Genomic DNA, 9,055 nt, shown 5'->3' with positions numbered 1-9,055 from the left:
TATACACACATATGCATATATACACACACATACAATAGTAATATATACATATACTGTAGATATGTATGTGTATACATATGCACATACTACATAAATATATAGTATATATTTTACTATTGCCACTTGGTCTAAGAAATGATATTAGACTCAGGTGTATAACCAAAGCCATTATATTCTTTTCAAGGGATTTTTCTATATATTATATTAAAATTGTATACATGTTCTGAAATAAAAGTAAGAAAGTTGTCCCAAATTAATCTTCATGTCTGTGATTTAACCATCTCCCAATCAACTGTCAGCCCCTGCAGACTGTATCTTGACTCATGGGTCTGTTCTGCAGAGCAGGGTAATTGGTGGGGATAAGAATAAGATCAATGAGCTAGGCCTAGTTTGGAAAGAACTACCAAGGGCCTGATGGGAGAAAATAAATTGATATTCAGAAGAACAGGGCACTAAAATGAGATAACAGTGCCTGAGACAGAGAATTTGGTAAGAATTGGTGTGTTCTGCATTTTGTAATGCAGCAAGGAAGGAAAGGAATTTTGAGAGAAATTGCTTTATGTGTATGGATTTGAGAGAAATGAAAAGCAAGATTTAAAAATTTTTTGACTATGCATTATCCCCTGTGAAATTTTTCTTGAGTGATTGCAGGAAATAAATTTATTTTTATTCAAATCGGAGGCCAGATTGTTTTGTCTAACTTATTCTATGTAATCTACATATTTTAGCATTTTCTACCAGTCAGATGACACATGTGCCTAAACACTTTCCTTTTATATATTTCTTAGTTATTATGTTCTACAGCACTCTATTTTTTGGTAAGGAATATTTCAAAGCTTTTTAAAAAGGAGCTGTCAAACTGACATGAAATAAATATATTTTTAAAGGAATTACTTAGGAAGTCCTTAAGGGAAGAGGTATAATAGGTTTTTGTATGAACAACATATTTTGATTGTGTAAGGGCTGCTTCCCTATTCAAGTTGTCTATATGTATGGCTGCAGAAGCAAATGTGTGCCCAGGAATGGTTAAAACTTGAAGGCAAGTCATTTTGGCAAGTCATTATATTAGGCACTCAGCACTTTGAGATTTGTTAATCTTGAGCTATCTTCTTTTGGGTAAAATAAATAATAACTTGTATGTTGTCAGAATGAGAAAAAAAGAGCTCCACCTAAATGAACTCTCTGAAGTTGAATTGGAACCCCAAGTATTAGAGGTGGGGCCTGGTGGGAGGTAATTGGATCATGGAGGCAGTTTCTGAGGTTTTAGCAGCATCCGCCTAGTGCTGTCTCATGATAAAATTCTCACGGGATCTGCATGTCCCCCACTCTCCCGCCACCATGGGAAGATGTACTTGCTTCCCCTTCATCCTTCTGCTATCATTGTAAGTTTCCTGAGGCCTCCCAATGATGCTTCCTGTATAACCTGTGATTCCAAGTCAATTAAACCTCTTTTCTTTATAAATTACCCGGTCTCAGGTAGTTCTTTCTAGCAGTGTGAGAATGAACTAATACAACTGCTAACCAGCTTGCACCTCCTTAACCCAATCTAACTGCACCAGAAGCCAGGAAATATAGCCTTTCTCTGGTCCCAGAAGAAGGAAATCTGATTATTTATAAGATCTAGACAGACTCTAACATATCCTGACTTTGGTTCTGGAAAGGAAGGATTAATCCTGAAGGGACAAGCTATAGAAGTCACTGAGAGCTGGAAGAAGTGGGGATCAAGTGGAAGCTGGAAGAAGTGGGAATCAAGCTAAGGAAGAACACCTGGGCATCAGCAAAGCAGGGAACCACCAGATAATCTTCTATTAATATATTGGCAAATGCTTGATGGGGCAAGGTGTAAAAAGGTGTGCTCTGAAAGTCCTGAGAGAACACAGACTTACCAAAAGGAAGCCTTCAAAACTTGTTAGAGAAGCAAAATATTAAAGCTTGTTATGATTAAATTTACTTTTATTCATCTGGACCTGGGCAATATGTGAAGGTCTCAATAATATTAACCATATGTTTAAAATTTTCTTTCTAACTTGATGTCCTATAACCTCCTTACTGCTGATACGTAATTATAAATACTTGTTTCTATTTACCCCCAATTCCATCCTAGTCCAACCCAACTTCTATTGAGTAGTCTCCAATTTGTAGCCCTGGTTCTTTCCCTGTACTTCTATAATCCATTGTTAACAGTAAAAACAGAATAATCTTTTATAAACAAAATTCAGACTCTCTGTGTTCCTAACTAAACACACCCTTCTATGGCCTCTCTACCTGCCAAACTCTATTCTATGTGCTCTACAAATTTTAACTTGTTTAATTCTCACAACAACCCTCTAAGGCAGATGCTATTGTCACCTACATTTTGCAAGGAGGAAATTGAGGTGCAGAGAAGTTAAATAGCTTTTCCATAACACATAGCTAGAAAACAGTAGAGCTGGGATCTGAACTCAGGTAGGCTGGCTCCAGAAGCCATGGATTTAACACTAGCTCTATGCTGCCACATTCCCAGTTAAAGCCCTCAACAGCTTCTCTTAATGCCCAGAATTAATTTCTTACTGTGATCCTACATAATCTGACCTGTGATGATCTTCCCAAGCTCATCTCTTACCATATCCCTCTTGCCTACAATGTTGTAACCACACTGGCCTTTCTTTTCCTGCTACAAGCTGAATACTTTCAGCCTGAAGGTTCTTGCATTGGCTCTTTTTTCTGCTGTAATAGCTACACCTTCAATACTGCATAACTGGCTTCCCCTTGGCCTTCAGAGCCCAATTTAAATGTTAGCTCCTAACAGAAGCCTTCATTATCACCAACTGAAGGAAGCCCCACTGTTAATGCTTAATACAACTCATTTTACATTTCTCTGTGGAAAGTGCAACTCTCCCTGATATTTTACATATTTGTAAATTAATTTACTATTTTTTTCTCTCCCATGAGAATGAGAGCTACATGAGAACAGGGATTTTGTCTCATTTACTACTATAGTACCAAGAATATTGCTTTTCTACATTTCATATGTCAAAAAAATATAAATTATAATATTTATTTGGCACTTTGGGGTAAATTGGAGATTTAATGCATTTATTTGGGACTTAACTGATAAAATTATTATACTTATTATATTATGTAATTTTAAGAAAATAGAATAAAAATGCTAGTTTTCACATTAAATATTAAGCTTATATGAAGTTTTAAAATGCAACCCTTATAAACTTTTAACGTAAAATATGAGCAGGCTTTCCCAAACATACTTTCTTATATTAGGCTTTGTGCTTGAAATAGCTGAAAAATTTCTGATGACTTTTTAATGATTATATCTTTATATTCTTGATAATATCAGTGAGAAACTTTCCCAAAAGTAGATGCTAAAAAATTATCAACAGAGGAATGTATTCATAGTAACTAACAGATATTTCTTACTTTCATGGATAGACAGTGTGGGAATTTCTTGGTATAATGCAAATGTACTTAAGATTCAGATTTTTTCATTTCCAGTGTTTCAGAATAATGAAGAAGCTATAGTTTACAAAACTTTTATGCATCATCATCCTCCTAAGCTAGCCAGGATGCTATTGGCAAGGGCATATATGCCTCAAATGAACATAAGCACCAGATATATGTGAAGACAGACATTCAGTGGGGTCACTTGGTGCTCTACTCCTTAGGAAGCCTCGCCTACTTATTTTGCTTCCCTTTCCTTGATAAGCCTCAGGTTGGGCTGCACATTTTTCAGCATGGCTCCCAGAAACACAAACTCTTTATTATTTCAATGGGTCTGATATTCACGATGAGTAGAGAAGAGTTCGGCAATGGACTGTCCACATGGTAGATTTTGTCCTTGGCCATGCTCAGTAAGCAGAAAAAATTAATGAGTGCTGGATGCTACTGCTCATTCAGTCTTTATGAAATGAACATGGGGTGCACCTCTGAGGAGTCACTGAGGAGGGTACTCAGCAATGACTACTGGCTACAGTGAGCTATGACCTCTCAGAGGGCTAAGAGGAGGATTATTTTTTAGGCAGGCCATTTGCAACATGAGAAACTTTGTTTAGAAACTTGTACCTCAAAGTGTGCTCCATACTAGCATCATCCACATCAGTTTGGAGTTTGTAAGAAATGCAGGATCTTAGTCCCTGTCCCAGTGGGTCTGAATCTGCATTTTAATAAAATCCCCTCATAATAATATACACCTTAAAGTTTGAGAAGCTCTGTTTTGGAGCACTATGTAGATCAGAGTTGAGTTGGCAATTAATGTTTGTAGAATAATATTGTATGAATTATATGATGAAAGTGCAGATAACTAAATGGATATTGCAATGTTTTATGTTATTTTTAAGAAATTTCACCATGATTCACACTTATATACATATACAAAGTTTATTTGAAAATGACACGCAAAATGAAAATGACTGTGAGTGGGACAAATCTTGTCACAATGGTGCTACTTACAGTTTTTATATAAGTTATATAAATAACCAAGTCATTACTATTTGCTTTGTCTACTCTTCTTTCTGAAAAAATACATGCCAGCCTGCCTCCTGTGCTTTTTGACATGTTTCTGCATATAACATGTGTATATATTAAATGCACATAATACACGTAACTATAATATATAAGTGCATCTCAGACTGGCTCAAAGTAATATCAATAATTTTTAAAAATCCCTATTCAATTTGCTTACTTCCACAATTTGCTTATTTTATAAAACATCCATTTTTTTTTCCAGCTTTTCCTGTCTTACCTCCTCCCCATTTCCAAACTGGCCTTAGAAATGAATATTCCAGTAATTGAGCCATCAAATATTTGCAACTTCAGGCTGTTCCGGGACTTTCACAGTACTTCAAAGGTCAATCAGAGTTAAAGGAAATTGTTAAGTTTCTTTTTGGGTAAATCAGCACAAAAATCATTTTTTCGCTGTTTTTACTTTCTCACTGGTATTCCAGATTATGTTTATTAGTTATCACTGGGGCTTTTCCAAAATGAATTATAAGTTATACTGTCTGGTTAATTCTGTTAACTCTTCACAAGCATGTACTGGCCATCCACTGCAGGTACAACATTTATCTAGGATGCTCAACTTGGCAGGACGTTATAGGTTATGTTACAGAAACAAAGAATCCCCAAATCTTACTAGTATATCAAAGGGATTGTTGATTTCTCACTAAGAGTACATATATGCATCACAGATTGACAGTAAAGTCTACCATTGTAGTCATTCAAGGACCCAAGCTGATAGAGGCTCTATCTTCATACTTGTATCTCATGGCAGGAGATGGGAATGAAGTGATCCATCAATTAGCTCTGAAAGCTTATGCTTTTAAACGAGATATATATATATATATATATATATATATATATATCACTTCTGTTACATTTTATTGTCTAAAGCAAGTCATAAAGCTGTGCCTAATTTAAAAAAAATTGAGAAAGTGCAATCCTACCATGTGTCCAACAAAATAGAACCATGTATGTACAGCCTTAAGGAGAAACTAAATTACACAAACACCAACTATTTTTCCAAGACCTTAGAAGCCAGTTGCAGAATAGAACATATATGTAAGAATTTATGTAAACAGAGTTGAATGTCAAGTAAAATATGTTCCATGATGTGGTACTGTAAAAAAAGTATTTAAGAAGTTCAGAGATAGAAGAGTGAGATGTGGATGGGTGAGTAAAGAAAGTAGGTGAACAAGGTGAGATTATATATAAATTATTAGATTCAGAGAGGGAAATGGAAGGAATAAGAATATTCATGATTGTATCCAAATTGGATGAAGCAGTCGTGGGGTGCAAAGCTACTAGAAAGTGGATCTGAGTTGACCTGAAAAAAAAGCATTAAAAATACTTGTTCCACTAGAAGCAAAGAGTTCCTTTTAGGTGACATAAGGTGAACGTGGATAAACAGAGCAGGAACAGGTTATGAAGAGCCTTGAATGCCAGACTAAGATGTATGCACACGGTCTTTTATATGGCCATCTTTGGACCTCTCACTTTTACCTCCTTTTTAGCCTTTTGGTGAGGGACCACCACATTGCAATTTATTGATGATCAACATTACATACTTATTGAGAAATAGAGACCGGGGAACCATGTGGAGCTTTATTACACATGTGGGTTATATAAGCATTTGCAATGCTCTTCGTGGAATGTAGGTGCTATAATAGAATTTAAGAAGAAAGAAGTGGCCACAAAGTCAGTCTGACTTTGAACATGTTGGGGTCACTAGAAACAATGCAAAGGCCAAACAAAGCAAAAACTCTAGTGGTTTCAATGAAATATTTTACTGGCGATGTTTCATCAGAGCTGCAGGGAACAGGCTTCTTGCATCAAATAACAGGGAGAAACAGGAATTCTGGGAAAAGTCAAGCTCTAGATTTCAGAAGTCCTATAGTCTAGTGGCAGAGAGCCCATATTAGCAATGCGATTGTAGAAAATTCCTTTGTTTTTATGAATATCAGTTTCCCTATTTGCAAAAATCAAACATGCTGGATTGATAATTCTCAAGGTTATAAGTTTAAATATTTTTTGTTTGGGTTCACCAATAAACAGGTATTAAAAATAAAATGGCATGAATCAGTATCAATACACTAAAAGATAAAGTTTTGGGGATTGGGAAACTTATTTAGCAGTTAAGAAAATACATAACAAGATAACTACCTATGCCAGATAACTAATCATGTCAAACTGTTATGTATCACTGTTTAAAGCAATATTAATGATAGTTTAGAGGATGGAATCTTGCTATGGGACTTAAAACTGTCTTGCCCATCATCACCACCATCTTGCTTTGTGACTGGGTAAGTTACCAAAGGCAAACCACCTGTCTCATATAGTTGGGTAAGAGTCAGTTTTTAATTAGCTGCCCTCCAGAAAGACAGCATAAAATAAGCACATATTAAAGAATGCTGGATTTTCTCTTTTGCTGTTATTTTTGCCAGCTTCACCTTATTGTTACATATACCCCATGATTTTGTCTTCAGCTTCTTCAGTTAGATTTCCATGTGGTGCTTATACTTCTGATACCTTCTGGCTAGAGTTTACTGCTCTGTAGTTTTCTATGAGAATGTGACACAGAAGTCCATTTTGGAGACAAAGACTAACTCAAATAAGATAAAAGATAGGGGAGCCTTCCTCTGTCATTTAAAAATAAACTCAGTGATTTTTCATGCATCCTGCTGCTTTGATAAGTGTTCAGAGAAAGAATTTCACCAAATCTTGGCTTAAAATCTACCCAGAATAGACCAAGCAATTCCCTAGTGAGACGTACTGATCTTAGATGTTCTGTTGGTTGCTGACAATTCTAACTTTAACCCTTTATCATCTCAGTGAAAACTGAAGTCTCCTCTGGCAAAGGGTAGCATATTATGGAATTCTTTATACCTGGTGTTCTAGGTAAGCCCAGAGAGTAAAACTTTGATCAGGATTTTAATGTTATGCAAATCATTCGATCAACCATATTTTTTGCAACAGGAATTCTAAACTTCAAGGCAAGAAAAGATGTTGTTTTTCTGGGCTTTTAATTAATTAGCTAAATTTAAAAATTAACTTTGCTTCACCATCACCTTAGATACATTAATTTTGTACTCTCTCTATGATCCACCTTTCTGCATCATTTTTAAACAGATACAGAATTGTATCAGTGTATAGATTGAATTTGTTTAATTCATTGTAATTAGGACTCCCTAAGGAACTTAGAGCCCTGACTGAGCTCAGCATTCTTGGCTCTATTTTGGGAAGCCAAAATGAAGGAATGCTTCCAATAGAGTTTGGAGTCTTGTTCTGTCCATGCTACTCAGAAGTCTGTATGGAAATCTGAGAGTCACCTTGCAATCTTCTAGTTTACTCAGCCTGCCATCTCATGTCCCAGTGACCAAAGACTTTTGGATGAAATCCCACCTTTCTGCCTCTCCTCCAGTCATTCCATACTCATTTATCTCCTAGATTTCTGCAGCACCCTTCTAACTATTCTGCCTTTCTCCCAACTCGCTTCTCTCCCCTTCACCTTTCTCTCACAACCACTCCTCCAAGTTTGCTTGAGATCATCTGCACCTACCCTCGGAAGTCTTTTCTGTACCCTCCAGCCTAAGTTTTATTAGCTGCTGAGCATAACTCCTGGGAACCTTGTGCTTTCCATAGTCATAGCACTTTTGACATAGTACAGTATACAAGATCTCTCTGTTCTTCACTGGGCCAGAAGCTACTGGAGGTAAGAGGTGTTATTTCCTTTGGCTCTTTAAGGCTCCCTAATAAGTATTTGTTGGATGGATATCAGAATAAATATGTGATTAATAAATTAATTAAAGAAATGGAAATATAGGAAATTGGTCATCTAGGTCATACTCTAAATCAAGAAACTTTAACAGATTTCTGTCAAATGCTTGTCCAGGTTTCTAATTATTTAAGATGCAGTTCCATGTCATGGTTGGATAACAGCAAATACACTATTATGAAGCATACCTACTACTATGCTGTTCGACTCAGCTATTTTATATACAATAGTAGCCAACAGTGCATTTGGTGTGTTGAAAATCCTGCAATAGGCATTGAATGGAAATCTCAAATGTGCAGATGTTAGGAAACAGGAGAAAAAAGCTCCCATACTCTATTACAAAATCCTAAGTCAATTTTTAGAATAGAAAAAAATATAAATTTCCTTCTTTTCTGCATGAAAATAGCAAGATTTTTTTGGTTCGTTCTCTTTCTTGACCATGAAATTTTGATTGATATGCTAACTCTGAAATTGGTGACCCAGGTAATCTGTAAAACTTTTCCTCTGGTGAAAACTCTGGTGGAGTCTTTTTGGATCTTTCCTGTTGGAAACAAAAGAAAAAAATTTCTTCTTCTAGTGGACTTAAATTATAAAGTCTTGGTTCCAGCTTCACTTTTGGCAGATCTCTAATACGCAAGCATATTTACAAGGTCTAAAATAGTAGTCATGTTGCTTATCTTTAAGAATGTGAGCATACTAACATATATAGTCATAATTATGTGGATTCTGTTGTGTGTAAAGAAAGAGAATGCCTACTGCAAATGAAAAACACCATGATCTTTTTCTTAGTTA

The sequence above is a fragment of the Pan paniscus genome, chromosome 4 (genome assembly GCF_029289425.2).
Source record: "Pan paniscus chromosome 4, NHGRI_mPanPan1-v2.0_pri, whole genome shotgun sequence".
NCBI lineage: Eukaryota > Metazoa > Chordata > Mammalia > Primates > Hominidae > Pan > Pan paniscus.
Note: the sequence above shows the minus strand (reverse complement) of the source record.